The 23,387-nt window shown below is 29.5% G+C and overlaps 1 protein-coding gene across 4 annotated transcripts in view; it reads left to right on the top strand.

Annotated features, from left to right (window-relative positions):
• Positions 1-23,387, top strand: part of LOC107455008 (uncharacterized) — a 142,960-nt gene that overhangs the window by 84,806 nt on the left and 34,767 nt on the right. For all 4 annotated transcript variants that reach the window (XM_087154115.1, XM_016072399.4, XM_087154114.1 and 1 more), the window contains one exon: positions 17,885-17,921. The gene's annotated coding sequence lies outside the window, so the exon portion shown is untranslated. The remainder of the gene's footprint in view (positions 1-17,884; positions 17,922-23,387) is intronic.

Raw genomic sequence — 23,387 nt, 5'->3', positions numbered from 1 at the left:
CGAGTTTAAGTTAAGAATAAGAAAAATAAAAGTAAAAAATTAAATTTTTCATTTAAAAACATTGATCTTGCTTAGTCATGTAATACTTATGAAATTTTGTTAAAATTGCTTAAGAGAATTTCAAAACAATCTCAAAGAATTAAATAATAACAATTAATGTTGCTTTCACTTTTATTGAAATTTAAAGTTCTGACCACGTGTAAATGAAATAAAACATAAGTTAAGCATTTTTCGAATACCTAAGTCATTTGCATGGATTTCACATCCGAAATAACTTATTCGTGTTGATCGCACCTGCACAAATTGTTGTAAATGATATCACTAACCTACAATTGTAATCTGGATCAAAAATGAGTTCAGTGTTTGAACTTTTTCTTCCATGTTTTGCTTGAATTTTATGTCTACATCATAAAAGCTTCAGAGGGCTTTTCAAAATTTGTGTCTTGATGGAAATAAAAAATGAAATGAAATGACGTAGATCAGTGTTTTTATAAATTCTCTCCCCCTTCTAATAAATAGTAAATAAACAAAGATTTTATTATACAGCAAGAATTGAGTTATTCTCAAAATGGAGCCTAAATGGCAATTTCTTTAGAACACTTTCACAGTGGCGTACGCAAGGGAGGGGTTTAGGGGTTTAAACACCCCCCTTGAGCTCAGACAAAATGGCAAAAATAAAAATTTTAGTAGAAATTATGCGAGCTATTATTTTTTAAGACTATATATTTTTATTTGCCTTATGTCTACTTTTTTTTCTCACGGTATTTCTCAGAATACTGAAAAAACATTTACTATAATAGGGTTGTACTTTTGAATCCAAATTCACGTGATACTGTTACGAACTGGTTCCTTTCTGTCCTGCCAGTATAGTTTTCGAGACTAGCTGTCATTCGCGAGGTCTTAACACGATGATTCTGGAATCCTAGACGTTCTGTTCGTCTTAGAGACAATTCGAGAATTTTGGAGATGCTGTGAAAAATTATATAAAAGGGTGAACGGAGTACAGTGGAGTTAGTTAGTCAGACTAAGACTTATCTCTGCCGCTTGTCTTTCGGAGCTTGTCGCTTAATCTGTTTTGTTTTGTCTTAACAAAAAGTTCATTCAATCGCCGAACCCGTCGTCGCCACTATTTCGACAAGTGAAAAAATCAGTAACAATACCATTGGAGATACTGTGCTCGTCGAAGTTATTCATTCCAGCTCGAAATTTTGAGATCATAGCATAGCGGATATCTCTGTGTCAATATATGTATATATATGTATGTATATTTGCTGTTCTTGGATCTTTAGGGTGTCAAAGCGCAAGAATTTAATAATTTTTAATTATTTTGAGAAAAAATCACGACCTGAAATTAGTGAGGTGACAGCATCTAGTACCAATGTAAGTTTTTCTGTTGTACAGAAATGTGATACTTCCGTTGAAGAAGACGCTTCTAGCATAACAAAATCTGATGAATGTGAAAGTGGCCCTCAAAGTGTTACTTCCCACCCATATGACATTATGTTCGTAAACTTAAAAAATTAAATCAAAATTTAACTAAGCAATGTCTAAATAAAAAGTCTAAATTGTCTAGCTCTCTAAATTAGGGAAATAATAGTGCTTTATTACAGACTCGAATTTCTTTTAGTAGTTTCAGAAAATTATGAACACCCCCCGTTGAAAAAATTCTGCGTACGCCACTGCTAAGTTATCTTTAACAATTAAATCCATCTAATTGTAGATAAACAAAGATTTTATTATACAACAAAAATTGAGTTTTTCACAAAATAGACTAATAGAGCTTAAATGGCAATTCCATTTGAACACTTTCACCAAGTTATCTTTAACAATTGTTACAAATTTCTGCCTGACCAGAAGAGGGCGTTGTAATCACTCACTCACTATAATTCTTTAATCACTTACGTAGCAGGCAATGGATTGAGTTGGATGGCTCATTAGAGAGTCCCATTTCGTATCATATATTTTTCTGATTAAATTTGTTTGTTATTAAATATGACTTCTTTAATTAATGTACCCATTCATCACTGAATCATTCTGCAACAACAATTAAATTCATTCCCTATAATCCAACACCGTGGTATAATTAAGCTGTAAAAAAGAGTTTTTCAAAATTGCTTAAAAACGCGACAAAATGACACCGAAACACATAATATCGAATTTGAAAACCCCCATGTATTTAAAATTGAAACAGCAAATACTCATTTTTGAGTATGTGAGCAAAATGCATTGTCTCAAAAAAGTGATGTGCAGCGAGAAATGTTCGTTGGCTGCTGGCAGGATTCGAACCATGAACCTCCGTGTTCGTATTAAGATTGTCTAACCACCATAGTTCTACAACCCGATCGAGGAAAAAATAGGAATCTTTATATAGTGGCCGCCACAATGGCACATCATGACATACTAAGGAAACTCAAAACATGTCTCTCAAAAGCAATTATCTGGATAAATAAAATTCCAAAAAGTATTATCTTTTAATGTAATTAAGTACTTCAAAATTAGGCAGTAGCTAGGATTAACTAGGTACTTCAAAAACGTCTTGAGAATATTGAAAATTTTCTCCCCTTTTAAAACGGCTACGGCAATTGCCCCCTTAATACCCCATTGTGGGCACTCTTTGGAACAATTGATTATACTTAAAGTTAATATATTCTTGTTAAAATTTGAAATGAATTTAACAGATTAAATATAGCTATCTACATAAATTAATTTATTAAAATTGTAATTTTTCAAACGTTAATCTTAACCACCCTTTTCCTGTTTTTTCTTCTTCTAATTTTTAGTATAATTATGAAGAAGATTTAGATGTTTGTATATTATTCTTCATCAATGCACGCTCTCCTCTTAAACTGTGAGAGGCACTTCATAAATTCGAAATAGTGGTCATTGTTTCAATATTTTTATATATAACTCCGCAATTATAATTTACTTAAAAAATTTTATTTTAAAAAAATCAATTAATTTTGGATTATGATTTTCGTTTTGAAAATAATATATAACTCACAAATAAATTTCTCGTTACCACATTTTGAATACATACATCTCTCAAAAGCTTTTTTAAAAAAATTGGAACTCACTTAATAGGTCCCAAGAGCAAAGATGCACGACGCCAAACAAATTGCAAATTTGCACAGCTATTTATCTTCGAACATAAAATATATTTATCAAAGTTAAACGAACTCGAAATTTTCGAGAAAGAAAACAAAATTCGTGTTCATCTAGGGAAATCATGAGATTCGACGCTTGTCGTAAACGCCCTCGCTAATACATTCATGTTTTGGTTTGTGTAAGATCCTCCATAAACGAGCAAAATTCCACGTTTCGCCATCATCATCATCCCTCCAGAGGGCCTCGATAATCCATCACGTTAAGCATGCCGTTCTCTCCCACCCTGTCCCTTCTCCTGATCTATCGCTTCATCTCGAGGAGGAGAGCTAAGTCCCAAAATCCCGGCTATCAACCTAGAATCAATTCGAGAGAAGAACAGATAGATGAGGATTTGGTCCTGGGAAAAAATATGAGGCAAACAAAGAACTTTACTTTGTTTATCCTCCGGTGGAATATTCCACCTGGAAATTGAAACTGGGATAAAAAGGATTGGTGTAGATCAGGAATGGTAGAGTAGAGGAACGTCCCCATCTTTGCTTGTAAAGGCTTGAGGAGATAGTGTTGAAATGCTTTTCCTGTATGGAAAATGAAAGTGGGATTTGAACTGTCGATTTGATAGGGTCAGCTATTTTTCTATATTTCTAAACATTGACTGTGAAAGTATTCATATGCCCTCAGTATATTTAAATAAGTCTGGTTTTGTCAGTGGTGTGCTTAAGTGTGTGGATGCCTGGGGCAAACTTCTCGATTCTGTGCCCTTTAAAATCAGTTTCCTTACTTGAGGGAGCTAAGAGAAAACTCATTTAATTTTTAAAAAAGAAGAAAAGTCATCAGAAAGTTCTATGTATATATTTATCTTATGTGGCACCATAAACTCAGGTATTTCTCAGTCTATTGATAGCACTTTTGTTAGGTTATCTTAAGTAATAATTGAGGTAGTGTTAAAAAATTAGTTATACGTTACGTACTTATTTAGATTGATTTTTTTAGGTTGTCTTAAGTAATAATTTAAGAAGTGTTAAATAGTTAGTTATACGTTAAGTTTTTATCTAGAATCATTTCGTATTTTTATTGGTAGGTAGGCACTTTATTTACGTCGCACTAGAGCTGCACAATGGGCTATCGGTGACGGTCTGGGAAACATCCCCGAGAATGATCCGAAGATATGCCATCGCAATTTTGTGCCTCTGCAGAGGGGATGGCTCCCCTGCTTTGGTATCCTGGTGACCTGCGCGTGAAGTCGAGCACTTTACGGTAGAACAATTTAACGAGGACCGATTCCGTGCACCCTCCGTCCCTATGCAGGCTGATCAAAGTGGTCACCTACCCGCTCACTGACAGCAGCCAGTGAAGCTTGACTTGGGTATTTTTATAGAAATTAGCACTTAAGTCATTATTTAAATTTATCTTTGATCCTTTCTAAAATGGCTGTGGAAATTTTAAATTTAATCAGCGCGATGTAACCACATATCGTCCTACTAATAATTGGTGATGGAGCTTTCTTTATTCGAGAAGTAGCTTGTATATATCATACGATATTCAAGTTATGGCTCGAGAGGTGCGTGAGGAAGTAGTGCAGCACGTAAGCGAGCATTTGGATGAGTTTTCTAGCTTATCTCACGACAGAGATAAGCTAGAAAACTTCCGTTGCTTACTAAGATGAAATCTACCTGACTTATACTTAAGATGGTATTAAATTAAGGTATCGACTGATATTATTTTTAACCAAAACGACGACTATAAAGCTTTAAACAATGCAAAGATGGAACGTTAAACGAACAATTTTAATGTAAGAAGGAAAAGAAAAACACAGTTCTTTGTTAAAACTTATCTTGTTATGAAGTTTTTAACCAAACTTCTTATCGAGGACATATTAATATTTTTAAAACGTTGTTATACTTATAATACACGAGAAAAAATCTGGTAAAATTATCGTACTGTATGGTAATGAAATTTCTAGGTAAAAAAAACAACATAATTCTGTTTAATAAACCAAAATTTGCCGAATTTAAATCACCCATTTGCTAATTTTTTCATTCATATGGTAACGGGTTACCGGAAATTCTGGTTTTCAAAATTATACTTACTGCCACGCATTTAGTAGAAATTTTAAAACTGAAAAGTAAATTTAACAGAATAAATTTATTTTTATGTCATGCTTTAAGGTATCATAATAAAATGGCAAATTTGTAAAGCATTTACCAAATTTTATCACTTACTATAAAATCATATATTATTGTTAATTTTACCAAAGCTCTTCGGTAAAAAAACAAAACGGTGTTTTTTGTTTTCCGATAGACCCAGAAACGTGATAAAATTTTACATCATCTGGTAATTTTAACCATACTTTTTTTCTCTGTGACAAACCAAAACATTTTTAAAAATAAGTTTAAATACATTCAATCTTTATATTCTTTATTGATTTAAAAATCCACCTAAGAAGTTTTTAATTAATGACATTAAAACGAGTCATTTTTCATTTAATTTATAGTTTTACATAACTGCAATAAATATGTATAGTTTATTATATTAAACTTCTTAATTATTTTTTAAATGTAAATACTCAATTTCCTATTTTATGAAATTAATTTTTATAGTGTTTCGTGCGTGAAGTGGAAATTTAAATCTAAATGACTAGGTTTATAATTCAAACGAAAAGTGTGGAACAATTAAAAAAAAAACTTTTATTTTTCGTGTATAAACTACCAACAAGAACTCAGCGTCTTATTCCTGCTTTGATTACATGTTGTTGGTCAAAGCCCTAATAACATATACATGGATTAATGGAGTATTTTATTATCCGTATGTCATATCCTTTATAACTCTCATTCCTTTCGCAGTGAAGTCAACGACAAACTATTCGGCGATTTTATTCCACGATACTCTTTGAACCGAGAACTTAGAATTATGCCCATTCCTTCTTGTCTTTGGCGACATGGAGATTGAAGTTACTTTCACGGTCGAGCGACGCAGACGTATGCAAAGCGCGTGCCCATGACAGGATTTTCTGTACTCTTAAGGATTTAATTGCCATGCAGTTTGGCGTCTTTTATCCATGCTCCAGCTGCCAAAATGATATGAACCAGAGCTCTTCATCTCTCTTTGGCCGTTGTAGAAGGTGGATTTGTTTGATGTGTTTATATTTTTTTCTTCTCTGCTACACTGTTTCCTTATAAGGTCGTTTCTGGAATTATCAGTTGTTGCTTTGGGTTCTCATGAGATGAGATATATTTATTTTGTAGATGCGATTTGGCGGCGTTTAAACAAAGGAAGATCGATTTGTAATTTGAATGACAGTTTTCTGTAGTTGAAATGATGTGTTGTCATTGCACGAAATGCTGTGTCAATGTTTTGTCTGTTTCATTTGAATGTGTCTTAGAGAATTTGACATCTTGCATTTAAAGTTGTGGAGAAAAACAATTATATTTCTGGGTATCTTAACTTCGTGAAAGTTATAATTTCTTAATTACCGTTTATTTACGAGACAATTATTTCTGGGTATTTTGGCTTCATATAAGTTGTAGTTTCTTGATTGCAATTTTAATTACGAGACAATTATTTCTGGGCAGTTAACATATTTCTGGGTATCTTGGCTCGTATAAGTTGTAGTTTCTTAATTACAGTTTCAATTACGAGACAATTATTTCTGAGTAGCATATATATTTCTGGGTATCTTGGCTTTGTATAAGTTGTCGTTTCTTCATTGCAGTTTTAATTACGAGACAATTATTTCTGGGCAGTTAACATATTTCTGGGTATCTTGGCTCGTATAAGTTGTAGTTTCTTAATTACAGTTTCAATTACGAGACAATTATTTCTGAGTAGCATATATATTTCTGGGTATCTTGGCTTTGTATAAGTTGTCGTTTCTTCATTGCAGTTTTAATTACGAGACAATTATTTCTGGGCAGTTAACATATTTCTGGGTATCTTGGCTCGTATAAGTTGTAGTTTCTTAATTACAGTTTCAATTACGCAGGGGTCTGTTTAGAAGAAATTTGGGTCCGTTAACGGACCCTTCACAAAATATCTTTTCATAAAAACGGACCCTTCACAAAATATTATAACTTAAAAACGGACCCTTCACAAAATATTTTAACTTAAAAACGGACCCTTCACAAAATGATTTTTCTTTTAATCGGACCCTTCACAAATTTGTTTATCTTCATTATTATTTTGTTAATCGAATAAACCCTTTCCAGGGCAGAAAACAAGAAAGACGGATGTAAACGCATTAAGTTTTGTCTTCGGCAGACGATTCTTCCATTATTCATCCGAAATTAATATTCTGCGTTCAGCAGTATAGGCTAAATACCAAATATTTGTATATTGCTTCTCTAATTTAGAAGCAGCAATTCTTGTTTATTTTTTAAAATTTAATTTTTTTAATTACAATTTTACAGTGTTGAGCATCATCTTGTATGTCTATACAATTTAAAAACTCCTTGAAAAAATTTATTTTTGCAATAACGGACCCTATTTGCACACATTCACAAAAGCGGACCCTGGTTGAAAGAATGTGAGTCATTTTTTCACAATTTCACGAAAAACGGACCTTTCGCAAAATGTCTGGACAGACCCCTGTTACGAGACAATTATTTCTGGGTAACGTATATATTTCTGGATATTTTGACTTCGTAAAAGTTGCACTTTCTTTATTACGAAATAATTATTTCTGGGTATCATATATATTTCTGACAAAAAATATTTTTGGATTTGGATATCTTGCCTTCGTAAACATTGTAGTTTTAGTTGGTCACAGTTTTAATTACGAGACAATTATTTTAACCATAGACTAATAATTTTAACGGTTGTGTTATAAATCTTAAAACTAAAATATTGAGATGGACGCAATTAAAATGTTGGTAATTTTTATATTGATGTTTTGCACATGCAATGCATCCAAGTATGATTCTTTTATTCTGACATTAACTTATTTTTATTTTCATGAAACCATGAAAATAAAATTAAGTTAATGACAAGATAGTATCATTTGTTTTTTTTTATTAAAAATTAAATTGGGCCATTTTATTTGCTAGTAAAACATCTATTTTCTTCTTAAATAAATGAAAATTTTCAAGTAAATTTCATAAAATATATTTAAACTTTTTTCTTGCTGTTATGAAAATCAAATATATTAAAAAGTAATTTTTTATAATGAAATGAGGAATAACTAAGTTCCTAAGACAAAAAAAAAACGAAAAATATGCTTTAAAAACGCTTCTATCTACGCTTTAAAAACGCTATAAAATATATCTATAAATTATTACAAATAAGTTTATAAGCTTGTTTGTTTTGTTGATCTTATTTCCTTATTTTATTTTAGCCCACAATTGCTGGGAAATCAGTGTTTCCTTTTTACCCATTAACAAGTTCAGTGTAACTAAAATTTTTACCATTTAAAATAATGCATGATTGATGAGAAATTTAAACAATTAAAACAAAATGTTAAATTATTAATTTTAAAAAAAAAACATAAATATTTTCTAAGTTTATTTTTTCTCCTTAGGCCTATTACAAATATTCTACATAATGTGGTAGGATTTTTACTGGTCTGTCCTGCTATTCAGACTAACACTTTGAAAAGAAGAGCTTTTCTTTAGAAAAAAGTAACGCAATTGGATTTGATTTGCATAAAAAGACGTTTTCGAAAAAGACGTTTTTTGTGGTGAAACACTTTTCCTGATTTTCAAAGTTTCACCACTCATGTATGACAATGCATCTTCTGTACTTCATCCAATTACCTACGTTCTTATTTTTCCCCCCGTAGAAAATTTATTTCTGTAAATCGTTTGCATTTCTGGATATAAAAATAGGCAGTCATAAAAAAGTTTCTGCATATTTTCTCCTGCCATATGCTCTATTTCGTTTGCTTTTTATAGGATTTATGCTTTTTGAAGAAGAAGAAAAAAATAATAATTGAAATATTTTCTTTTTTAATAATTTTTTCTCTTTTTAAGCTTGGTCAATGCACCTAAGTTACAGAAATAGGTAGGGCAAAGAGTAATGAAGCATATAAGAGATGGATTTTGTTTCATTAAATTAGTTTGAAATCGTTTGTATCGCTGGGAGTTGGGTACTTTTTCTGGTAACAACTAATAGGGTAATTTTTCTGGAGAATCCAAATCTGCCACAAAAAAAGAGTTCCTACCTACACTGTTAGAAGTTTCTCGGACAAAATGGTTAAATAACAATTTATTTAATTATTTTTTTATTATATTCAAACAAAACAGTCAAATAACGATAAATAAGATGGTATTCAAACTCTTAACTATTCGAAAAACTGTTTAATAACTGCTTTCCCCTAATACGGTTAAACAACCAGAATTTTATCGCACCAAATAGGCCCACCTAATGAAGCCACTTAGCTCCTTGCAGCTGGGTATATAGTATAACCGAGAGGGCTAATCTGTCAATTTTATAACCTACAGAACGGGAGTTCAAATCCCAGCGTTGACTCCACGATATTTCCTTTTGATAAACCTGAACCTAACTCCAATGCCCATTAACTAAAGAAAAGCTTAGCTCTAGTGACCAGTTAAATTTCAATTTTACAGTTTTTGGACCATGCTACTTGTAAATGGTTAAAAAAACTGCCTTGTTTTGTATTCTTGATTTTTTAACCATCTAGACGTAAATGGTTACAAAACTGTAAAGGTAAAAAATGTCCTTTGCCGTAAATTTTACTGTCAATTGGATGGACAGGCTTCTGCTGGTTATTTTACCAAAATTTTAGAATGAAAATTCTAACAGTGTGGTTGAAATTTTGAAGTTGCCTGAAGTTGCCCTCTGAGTTTTCTGTCGATAAATGAATTGAAATATTTGACACCTGCATATTTATATTTTTAATCCGATGCGTATGTCTAAAGATGTTTCGCCGTTTCCATATTTTTCGGACACCTTTTATAATGTATATGAAAGGGTAACTGATAAAACATATAAGTAAATTTTTTTTTTCTTTAAACTTGTAGATTGATTTTAAGCTTTCTTTAAAATCAAGCTTTATCTCACGATGAAAAATTTCTTGTAAAATTACCGTATTGTATCGTAATAACATTTCCGGTAAAAAAAACAACATAATTTTGGTTATAAATTCCAAAATTTACTATATTTAAACCATTTATTTGTTAATTTTACCGTTCATAAAGTAACGGTTTACCGGAAATTCTGATTTTCAACAATATACTTATTATTAACACACATTTAGTAAAAAATGTAAAAAATGACAAGGAAGTTTAATCGAATAAATGGTTTTTATGCCATGCTCTAAAGTATCATGATAAAATTACTTAATTTTACCATATTTATCACATTTTATGATAGATCATAAAATCATATTTTATTGTTAATTTAAAAAAATATCATTAACAAAGTGCTTCGCTGATAATTGCAGTACTTTTTTGATGTTTCCATAGAATCAGAAACACGGTAAATTTTACCATATTCTGGTAGTTTCGATCATACTTTTTTCTCAGTGCATTATTGCACATTATTTTTTTTTAAGTGCAAAACTAAAAAATTATAATTAATAACATTAATGATTGTTTTCATACCTGGATATTTTTTTCCAGCTTCTGAATATTAAATCTCACAATCTCAAATGTCAACATTATTAGCGTTTTACCAATATTTTTTCCTGAATGCAATACATATATATTTTTTCCCCTAGAATTACACAACAAGATTAATGCTAGTGACATAATGGTTAAACGAGATAGTGCATTGAGCTTAAATCCCCTTTACCCTAATAGCAGTAACATCATTTAATACGTTCCAAACTTTGCGGCCTCATTAATTGCGTTACGACCTCTCAAAATTCATTTTGCAGCCTTCTCGCCTGTCTTAGGTAAATGAAGGCCCCCAGAGGTCTTGAGAAACTAATTCGACGAGGCTTAAGTGATTTCAGAGGAATTAAACTGCAACACCTTCTCTGATTAAAGAACGTTAGTATTTTAGCCGGAAATGAGATTTGTAAGTGGAAAGCTGGAAAACTCATTTTCATTCAGAAATATCCGATTTTTGTATTTGGTTAATATTTCATCTCGGTAATCGGAAGTATTTATAATTGCGGTCTTTCGTATATTAGTATTTCATATTACGTATGCTTCTCTTCCGAGTTACTCTCTGATCTAACATTTTATTATCTGTAAATTTACTTACACGCTTTACGCCATTATTAAAGTCACTAGGGGGTCTACAAACCCCTGTTCGCTATCGCTCTCCAACACCCGGAACAGCTCCTTTCGCACTGTTTTAACAGGGTTGCCACTCCACAGGGAAAACCTGGAAAATACAGGGAATTTAAAAATCACCTAAAATAACAGGGAAAATGTAAGGAATTTTGATTTTTTTCCTTACAAACTGGGAATATACAGGGAATTTTGTTTCTTATTTTTGTCTTTTAAAAAATGGTGCCCACTCGAAGCGCAATCTATGGGATATTTAGCCATGATATTTCAGCTATACTAGACTATTTAACTTACTATAGCTTTATTTAAATATGTTCAGCTGTTTTCCCACCGATTAAAACTAATAAATATAGTTAGCCCTATATAGCTCACAAAAGAGCACAGTAATTGTTGTTTCCTCTTAATATAATGTGTATAATATGTGCAGGGAAAAAACAGAAATTTTTTTTCTAGATTTGAGTGGCAACCCTGTTTAACTTACATTCTAAAATTACGGTAAAATAACCAGCAGTAGTTTAAGCATCAAATCTACCAAAAAGTCTACAGTTAAAAACATTACTTTATCTTAACGTGTTTGTAAACGTTTACAATCGATATGGCAAAAAACGCGAATACGAAACGTTCAGTTTTTGTAACCATTTACAGCTACGGTTTTTTAACCATGTACGTAACTGACCTTAATCAGTTTATCTAGTGCTGTCATCTAGTGGAGAGATAGAAAATACGGGGTACTCCAATAGTCCAGGGTCACCCATTAAGGAGGGTAGGACACTGGAAACTCCCAATGGGTTGTAGGAATAGATTAAATATCGTAATGTAAACGCTGGAACTCGAACCCCAGTTTAACTGGTGATGAAATCGACTAATTAAGCCTCTCAGCTCAAGTATATACCCAGCTGCTGAGAACTAAGTGGCTTCTTAAAGTGTTCAACACACACTCATTACACTTAAAACATGGAATTAAAGCCATTTAGACGAGCAATAATTTTGAAAACTAGAAATTTCGATAAACCGTTACCATATGAAAGGATAAATTACAAAAGTAATGTTTTAATTACCTTATAAATTTATTTTTTAAACCAGAATTATGGTAATATCATTACCATAAAGCTCAGTAATTTTACCAGAATTTTTTTTCTCCGCGTGATATGTCATTCATAAGTGTAGAATTTAAAAACACATGTCATGGATTGACCAAATACTTTAATATCACAAACGTTTGGTTTTCTACCCAATTACCACCTACTAATGTTCAACTCCATAGCCTTGTAATTTTTAAACCTAACCCAGAAGACAAGGGGACTTTTGGATCAAGTATTGAGGCGAACTGATATCTTTGATGGAACTAACCTATATTTTCGTTAAACGGAGAGCGAAATCACGAAAAACCTCTCACGGTTAGCCCGACGACAAGGGGATTCTAACCCATGGTCCATCAATCCTCTGAGGATATTTTACTTCAGCACTGTGGTCGGTGTAAGCCGGGAACAGAATTCGTATTGTATCCGCACGGTTTTGTAGCGCCATCTATGAAAAAGTATGTAACTCAGAGAGAGAGAGTGTAGGTGGAGGGAGAGCTGTAAAGAGCTACAAACAATCTCTCACCCAAATAACAAGAAATAAATATTGTGCAAATTTACTGTCCTTTTCTTTCTATTTATTGAGCGAGTACTTATTTACCTAAACGTTGACACGTATCAACCAGCCACCGCTGGTTTTCGAACCTGTGTAACTTCAATGGGAGACGAACGCTCTGCCCTCAGAGCCACCGCGACTCATTATCTGTAATACGAGAAAATTCGTTTTCAAGCGCAACTTCTTCGCTAATCGTGGAAAAGTATTTGTGACTAGTGCAGGGCAGTATAAGAATTTTGATGCCGCGATATGCTTTCTGGAAAATCGATATTTCTTGATATATATCAATATTTTTCTAAATTAGCAGATTTGCATTATTTTTGCATTCGTCAGTATTTTTTATACCCGAACTGAACTCATCAATTCACAGCAATATCGACAATACTTGTCAAACTATCGTATTCGATATTTTTCGCTTTGATAAGAATCATTATACTACCGCATAACGATAGAGATATAATCGTAATCGATAATTATCTTAATTGATAAGACTCCTAAAATTATTGTTATCGAAAACAGCACGATAGTATCATTGTGATGCAAATCAAATTTTCGATATTTCTTTAAGTTAAATATGTTGTTAGAATATCTTTTTGAAATATCGTAACCGTTATGTTTGAAAAAAATCTACATTTCACTATGTATTGCTCAGCTTTATTTCTGTCCAAAAACAATATTTATTTTGCCATATTTTATTTTTAAATATAAACAATAGGTAAATAAATTGATCTGATTAACGTATCGTTATTAAATAAATTGTTTGCATTTTCTCTATTTTGCCATATGTATTATAAAACAAAGCATATGTTAAACATTTATTTACATTTTGCATTTAATTACAAATTCCAACATTGCATTATAAAATTCCATTGGGTAAACGTATTTTTTCTCTTAAAATAAAAAAAAACAATAGGTGAACGTCTAAACACAATACCATTTTAGTTTATTCTATTCATATTTTGTTTAAAATGTCATTTCTAATAAAATAAAAAAAAGTTCAGTTCTTAAATTAATGATCCATTCAATTGGATTATTGTAAAAGCATATTTCTTGCACAAAAGATATTTTTAAAAAAACGCATTCTATTGTGTTTTCAGTAGTAATTAATATAAAAAGAAAATAGCTTTTATTTAATTTTCAACAAACTTCGTTTAAATACATATCTATGAAAACTTTTACAAAAATTATTTTTATTTTATAAAAATAGCCACACAATCTGAAAGTAAAATCTATTATTATAACTTTATATTAACACAATAATAAATATTCGGTGTATTATTCGGTTCTCGAGTTTTGAAAGAAGAGAAATTAATTACAAATTTTGAAATGAAATGAATGATTCGAAAAGAAAATTCGTTTTACGTCTAATTACCTTTTTACTTCTTTTGTGTATAACTTGGCGAATAAAACTGCTTAAGATAGAATAGACATAATTTTTTTAAAAGTTATTTTCCCCAAAAATGTTAAAATAAAAGTGATAAACATTATTAAAATTATAATATTTTTGCCAATATTGTATTAAGCTGAAGCTTTACGATTTGTGTTAAATTTATAAAGGAGATTTATAGAAAATGAGTAATAGTACTGATTAAAAAAAGCATCATAATAAATATATTAAATTCCAAAAATTAACTTTTCGTATGGAAACAAAAATAACTAAAACTTTTTTTAGGTATAGGCTAAGTACTTAGGTTAAGAGTAAATGATGATAATGAGAATTAAGTTTGACTTAAAAGGAAGAAAAGAGTAATTGCCTATCAAAACATATTTTACCGTGCAGAGCTTTTTATTTAACATTTACATTTTAACGTACTAACGTGTCTTCTAAACCGTTCAAGGAAAGACCTTAAATTTGTAAATTAAATAGTACAGACAATACTTTAAGTAACTTATAATAATAAACTTATTTTCTCCGAAAAAAAATTGTTTTTTTTTTTTAAGGAATTCGGATTTTTTATCCTTTAAATATAGAAGGTAGACGCAATTTAAAATAAATAGGGCCAAAAGTTTGTTAAAAGAACGATCGGAAATAAAATCTTTATAAATTTTTCACGTTATATTAAACATATTATTTATATTTAATTTCTTGTACAAAATTTGATTTTGATTATTTTTTTGTACTCACTTCCAAAATCTCAATTTTTTCACTCACTGTACTTTTCAACTGACAAGTGACACTAATTTGAAATAATCGAATCGACAACAAAAGACAATCGCGAAAATATTAATTTTTCTTTAGTTTTAATTTTATTTTACTTTGTATGTCTTCTTTCTCTACATTTTCATGCATTGTCATCCAATTCTGAACAATGTGCCAAATTTGAAGTCTGTAGCTAGTCGGGAAGTTAGTTTAAAATCGATTACAAAATTCCACCCGAACAGACATACACGAACACATGTTAATATAAGCGTTGTAAAAAATAACGTTTATGTTGATCGAAACAAACTAAAACAAACGAAGTAATGAAGATTTTTCTTCAATATACTGAAGAATTTTCTAATCTTTGTTATTATTTTAGTTAGTGGAAAACTTGAAAAATGCATTAAACATTCTTCTAAGCTAATGCCTGTAAAAAATTGCCAAAAGTACTGATTATAAAATTTAAATCCATTATTGTTCTCGTCAAGAGACCTAATGTTTAAATGTAAAAAAAAAAATCATTTTCAAATAAAAATGTTGCCATTCAATATTTTTCATATAATTTCAGTCATATTAAGTTTTTATCATAACTTTTGTATGTGTATGTATGAGCATAAATTAAGCTATTTAAGTTAAAAAATTTGATGTATTCAAATATCTAGCGAATGTGCAATAGTGCAACAGCTTTCAAACATGAACTAACTATTATGTTTACTTTGTGAGACGCAATGTTACTTTTATAACTATTTTCAGACGATATCATATAATTTATAAATCCATTTTATCATGCGAAGGAAATAAATATCGAATTTAACTTCGCTGCGTCTCAATTCAATGATCAAATTTTCATATTTTACTTGATCAAATTCGAATTATAATTTTCAAATTTGACTTGATTTAATGATCGAATTTTACTTAAGTAAGATTAAAAGAGGAAAAAAGCATCATTTTTTAACTAAATGTGTCAACTCAATAATTTTTCGTTTGATTTTAATCATGCTAAGTGTTAAGCATAGCTTTTCCGAAATTGGATACCTTTAATTATCTATCTATGTGTATTTAGTTGTTCGTATATCCAGATAGAAAATATTGCTCATAAGATGTAAATACTTGCTCAGTTCTACTAAATAAAATTTATTTATCTATGAATTTTTCTATAGTGCATTAACTTTAAAATATTTATATCCTGTTGAATTATAATAATTCTCTGAGAATATTTATCAAAGACTATAATTAAACTGTAAAACACGTATGTTCCTTCAAATAAATCCAAGTATTACGTTTACTTTCTGAAAAGCCATTCAACTTTCCTATCTACTTTCTGAGGATATCATATAATGACTTCAATATCCCTTTTAATATGCAAAAGAAAAAAAAAATATCTTATTTAATTTCGTCTGCGTCTCAATTGAACAATCAAATATTACTTTGGCAACGGGATCACGTTTATGTCTAGAGGCTATTAGATTAAAAGAAGGTTAATTCTATTAAAATACAGTCACATTCAAATGAGTTAACGGTACCATCAAATAAGCTTTTTTCTTAACCTGACATGCCTAAAATAAAATTCCATTTCTGGAATCAGATCCTCTGCTATACTCTGGCAAAGGAATGTTGAGTGGATGTTTTATTAAATGTTATCGATATTTGGTGCTGAATTAAGTACCAATATCGGTTTCAATATCAGAATTAAGTTCTAGAAATTGAATTGATTGTTTTCTTATTTTTGTGAAAGATTATAGTATGATATTCGCTTTTTAGTTTTTAATATAAAAAAGATACATAATTTTATTTTTCAGTTTAAACTAAAACACTATTTTCAATTTAGAATTCGATATTTTTCATTCAAATCAAACTAGATGGCACGTAAGAATGACATAAATCCTAAAATTAAATTAACTATTCTTTTGAATTATTTTACGAACTGGGTGAAAATAATTATAATTTTAATAATTATAATTATTTTCACAAATTTAATTTTATCAATTATAATTATTCATAATTATAATTTTAATAATTATAATTATTTTCACATATTTAATTTTAATAATTATAATTATTCATAATTATAATTTTAATAATTATAATTATTTTCACATACTTAATTTTAATAATTATAATTATTCATAATTATAATTTTAATAATTATAATTTTAATAATTATAATTTTAATAATTATAATTATTTATTTCATTAAGTTTGGAAAATAATTATAATTTTTCAAACTTATCTTATTTTATATTTATAGTAATTTCGTATCTTTATTGTACTCAATTCATCGAAACAATGTAGTTTTTAAACATTTGTAACTTTTTAAATACTATACTTTTTTAAATACTATACTTATTCCTATGAAAAATGTAAGGTATTAAAAAAATACTTTCAAAATTTCCCTTTTGTAAATAATTCACAGGTGTATAAAATTATTTTTTAAAACCTTTACTATTACTGTTTATATTAATACAGAAAAAAATCATGCTGTGTTGTTTATTAACTCTAATAATAATATATCTAATGGAAGTTTTTTGTAATATTATTAATAAATATTATTATATTACTTGATATGAAAGCCATCTATCATAAGTATTATAACATTTGTAATATTAGCATTAAAGATAGCTATTACAGTTATTGTAAAAAAAAATTACTTGTAACATTAATAATAAAATTTTCTTATTATATCATTATTGTATTGAAAATTACGTTTACTATTATTATTAATGCATATTACGTGTAATATTATTAATTAATTAATGCTATTTGTAAATAATGATGATTTGTCATAAATTAACAAATCTTTCCTTTTTTATTTCAGGAGAATAATTTTCCAAGATTCTTTTGGCCCATAAAAGGTTAGTTTTTTTTAAATAATGCAAACTTTACTGCAGTGAATAATTAGCTGAATAATAACCAGCATAGCACTTATAATTGTAAAAACTTAAATTCAAATACATTTTTGTAATGTTTGGCAACGTGTAAAAAGCTTGAAAAGAACCGGAAATAATTATGTTTAGTGCTTAAAATTTAGAAATAATTATCTGCTTACTCGCAATATACATCCAAATATGCAAAATTCCTATCTTGTCTAGAGCCGTGATGACTCAGGGGATAGGATTTTTGCTTTCCAATGAGGGGACCGAGTTCGAATCCCGGCGATGACTGGTCGATACGAATTCTGCATTTGACTTGGACCGACCACAGTGCTGACGTAAAATATCCTTAGTGGTTGACGGATTATGAGTTAGAGTCCCCTTGCCGTCAGGTTAACCGTGTGTGGTTCTCGTAATTTTCCTCTCCGTGTAACGCAAATGCGGATTAGTTTCATGAAAAGTCCCTTGTCTTCTGGATTGGGTTCAAAACTACAAGGCTATGGAGTTGAACATTAGAAGTCAGTCGTAAACCCCCCAAAAAATTGGGTCGGCTCTTCAATGACGGTTATAAAGTGAAAATAAAATGTCTTGAAAAATACCTACAAAAACCTTTTATTTGTTCCAAAATGTTGTATTTCCGAGGTTTGTAGTTACGGTAGCTACTTTGACACAAGATAGTCTATGAATAAAGTAGCCCTAAAAAACTAAGCATTGCTTAATGTTTAGTAAAAAAATAAAGGAATATTTTTTAATCAAGCAAGCAAAATAAATGTTTATTTTGACATTATTACCATACATATTTACGTACTCTAATTTCGCAGTTACTTTAAACTTTACTTTCCTGGTGCGTCGACTGTAAGGTTAAAAAAGTTTTCAGAATTAAAAACTTGCAATGTTTAAAAAAATTTTACTATGTCCACTAAAATAACACATAAATTCGTTGAAGCATAAAATCTCTTAAAATTAAAATTCTTTCCTTTTTTTTAATCTAAAATACCCCTAAATATAGGATTGACTTCAGTATTATAAAAAAAGTTAAAAAATTCGATATTTGGTCATAGTAACCCCAGTCTGCAGTGCAATAGTTATATTTTATTAATTTCCTAATTTTTTTAATAAAACTAAACTACGTTTATAAACACCAACTATAACATCAATTATTCATTCATAACATCAATTATTGATGTTTATAAACATCAATTATTCACGTTGTTTAACTTAATTCATCTATCCAATACAAAATATGTCATTTTAATACCCGTCATTTTTGCTCATAAAGTAACTTAAACACTTCAATTTTTTTTTTTAGTATACGTAAAGTTATTCGATATAAATTAGAGCAAATTCGATACAAAACAAAGTTTATAAGCCTCAATTATTCTGGTTGTTTAACTTAATTCATATATCTAATACAAAATATGTCCTAACTTCATTTTAATACCCGTCGTTTTTGCTCATAACGTAACTTAAACACTTCAATTTTTTTTAGTGTACGTAAAGTTATTCGATACAGATTGAATTATATCTAAATTTATCGCATCTGAATTTACAAATCTGATCTTTTCTGTGATTTTCAGGGGATAAGTGAGAATAGTCATCTTATGCCGCATGTAATATGAATACTCATTTGAGATTTAAAAATTCCAAAGCAAATATTGTTTAATCGAATTCGCGTTTCTTCATATTTATCAGTTCAATCGCAACTCTATTACTCAAACAATCTGTTCCTTTTTTTCTCTCATCCCATTTAACGACTTTTTGCTCTAAGTGAAACTAATCCAAGCGTTAAAACCCGGTCGCAGCTCAATCGAACGAACGTATAAAACCATTATCGCCATCACGTATAGGTTAACCATGCCCATGCTCATCAGCGAGGTGAAAAACAATGTGTATAGATATTAGTTTCTCGATGAAGCAACTAACACTTTACAATCACCAATTAGATAGGTCTAGGATTAGACTTCCTGATTTTGCACTTTTAAGACTGAAACAAAAAAAATGGCTAACGTGCTACGAATCAACGTTTCGACAAAGCAAATAATTGTTGGTAGGAAAGGTCGAAAAAATCTATGATCTTGACCTTCTCCCATAGATGACCAGTGACCATGAAAACATATAACTGTGTTTGTGGGGGTGTGACGAGCATATCGCTTCGCAATCAAGACGCGTGCATGGATACGTTTAGAGATGTCTTTTTAAGATCGTTCGGCATTAAATGATATCGGAGTTAAGTGTTTTTGCCCTGCCTTTTCATATCTTAAGTGAACTCACTGACCTTTTTCGTTGTTTTCATGCTATTATTATAGCGTCAGAAGTCGCCAAATGGCGACGAATTTTGAAAGAATTGTTAATTTCGTGAGTCTGTGAAGGAAGCTAGTGTTAAAAGTTTCACGTAAGTTGTTTATTCTCTAAAAAATTGTAATATTATCTAACTTTATTGTTGTTATAAACAGAAATATTATATTAAAATCTTACATTAAATTATTTAATTCAAATATAAAGAAAATCATGATTTCTTGGCAATGTTTATTAATGGCACTATTGTTTGTTAATATTGCTGAAGTTTTTATTTAAGTATATTTTTTATCCTGAAACTCTTGTCGTAAAAACAAAATTTCCTTTTAATAATCAATTAAATAATCAATTTGCTTATGTATTCTACTTAAAATGTGAAGTATACGCTTAATAAACAAATGCAACTTAGTGTTTTTTTAACTCAATAATAACATTAAATAGAGAAAAAATTATTTTAATCAAATCAAATGAGTTATCAAATTACAATATGATAAGATTATATAGCTAATTAATGCCCAGATCTTTTTTCAAAGTAAAGTATTTCCTTTTTTACAATTTACAAATACCATTCAAATATTAGACAAAATACTTGTAAAATATGACCTCTTCAATTTCACCTATTGCCTAAGTTGATAGAATGCATTATTTCAACTGGGCTGTAGATTCGAAGTTGAAGACAATTTTGCGAAATGTGGAGTCGAAAAAATTTGCTCGACTCCGGTTAGTTATAAATTAGATTAAGAACTGCAGATAAAGAAATCCTTAATCTCATTAAAATTATTTAGACACATATTTATAATCATGTGAACAAAAGGCTGTTATCGAATGAATATAATGACAAGTCTTAAAATTATATTTTATCGCAACAAATAACTTTCAAAATAAATTAACATATTATAAAATTAATTATGTTTAAATATAAAATAATAATTTAATTGTACTTTTTGTGTGAACTTTTATTACTTACCGTGCACAAGAAATTGAAATATGTAGTTTGATATTAACATTTGGTTAGTAACAACAATCCTTACTTTCATAGCCTTGAGTGAAGTTTTAATAGAGCTTGAGGCAAGTTTGGAGTTGATTTCGAACTTCCAAAAATATCCAGAGCTGGAAAATTCAGTTATCGATTTATATTGGAGTAAACTAATTACATTACATTGCTAAATAATTAAATCGAATTGAAAAATAGCAGAGCTTTTTTGTGTTACACATAAAAAAATACCATTCATACCCTTAACAAAATGCTGGTTAAAAAAGAAATATTTAATTTTTTATTAATGAGGTTTAAATATTTTTTTTAAAACCAACATCTCTTCAATTTCTCCTCCTACATAAATTGATTGAATGCATCATTGTTGTTGAGTTATTTTAAAACTCCATCTTCGTATTACTAACAGGAGAAATAATACAGTATTGGAGTAAATTAATTACGTTATAATTACATTACATTACTATATAATTCTTTAATCGATTTTAAAATAATATGGATTTTTTGATATAAATTAAAAATAGAATTTATATCCTTGAAAAAATCCAGGTTAAACAAGAAATATTTAATCGTTTATTAATGAGTTTAAATGTTTTTTTCTTTCTGAAACCAATTTCTCCTCGTATCTAAGTTAATTAAATGCGTTATTGTTGTTGAGTTATTTTAAAACTTAATGATCGTTTTACTAACAGCGACGTAAACAATCATTAAGAGCTGTCCTCTGTGTGAATGGCAAAACAAATTACTTGTGAGTTTAGTAACCATGGTTTGCACTCTTCACCAAGTACTTGGAATCAACATAAAAATAGAATAATCGCACCCAAAATATGTATGATGAGCGTCGTTTTGACGTCAATTAATACTCGACCAGCGTCATGTGCTACATCGACATTTCTTTTAATTGCCCTGCCAAGTTTTCGGTTTATTGCTTCAGTTAGTCGTAAAGCGGCTACATTTTTTCGCATAAATATATTCACTTTCTAATTTTCTCTCAAATTAATACATTTCTCTTGATGAGAATCTTAACAACATTTCAAAGAATAAATGAAGTTTATACTACGTTTTCTGTAATGACCGCCCTTAAGTATGTGTTTTTAGAATTCTTGTCAAAAAATTAAAAATATAGAAGTGTTCCAATTATGGATTGCAATTTAATAACTAAGTGTGTAAGAAATAAAACCACTATTAAATCGCTAGTGAGAAATAGAAAATGGAATACATAAAACCAGTTTTATTACCTGAGAAAATTTAAGGCGTTTCCAAAAACCATGTTTCGGCGTCTTTCTATCTCTTTCTGCAAATAATTTTCTATTTTCAATTCTGCCTTCCTCAGTAGTTATTCATTAGATTTAAATAGCCTTCTTGTTCCATCGCTTAATTTTCGACTCTCAGTGAGCATGTTTATGTTACTTCATGTGTTAAGAGCGGTCATTGCGAAACACCCTGTATAGAACAAATGCACAGGTAAATTCAATATTTAGCTTATAATTTACCATTTTTTTAGGGAATTTTTTGGGATGAATTAAAATTTTTCTCAGTAAAATAAACAAATTAGTAACTCTTTATTTTTTTCTTGCATTGAGGATGTTGAATATTGAATTATAAGCTGTAATTTTTTATTAAATTATTTTTTATTGCATTTTTGTCCTTTATTAATTATTTTATTGTTCAAATCATAAGTGTAAACATTGAAGAGGGCTTTAAATTATTTCAATTTCAAACATCGACAGAACCTTTAAAGAACAACCTTTTGTAGCGTATTTAATTAGTAGCAATCACGAATATCTGTTACAAACAACAGTTATGAAAAATATCAAGTTAACATATATAAAATGTTATTTCATGTGACAACACAGCCTTTCAAGAACAGCATTAAGTAGTAGGTACAGTTTTTTTTATGTGTTACCGCTAAAGTGAGAAATACGTTATTTCATAGAATAAATAGGTAATAACTACGCAAGCCAGTTAAAGTATATCAAATTATTGAATTCTACCACTTAACTAGGTATAGTTAAGTAGTACAGTTTGTTTATATATTACGGTTAAAGTGGTAAATTCTTTTTTCATAGAATAACTAGGTATTTCATAAAAAAACATCACAAGCCAGTTAAAGTATATAAAATTATTGAATTCTACGATTTAACTAGGTATTCTATAGTGTA

This window comes from Parasteatoda tepidariorum, chromosome 10, assembly GCF_982258835.1.
Source record: "Parasteatoda tepidariorum strain Cologne lab strain chromosome 10, Ptep-v5.0, whole genome shotgun sequence".
Classification (NCBI taxonomy): Eukaryota; Metazoa; Arthropoda; class Arachnida; order Araneae; family Theridiidae; genus Parasteatoda; species Parasteatoda tepidariorum.
This window is presented reverse-complemented; position numbering and strand designations above follow the sequence as displayed.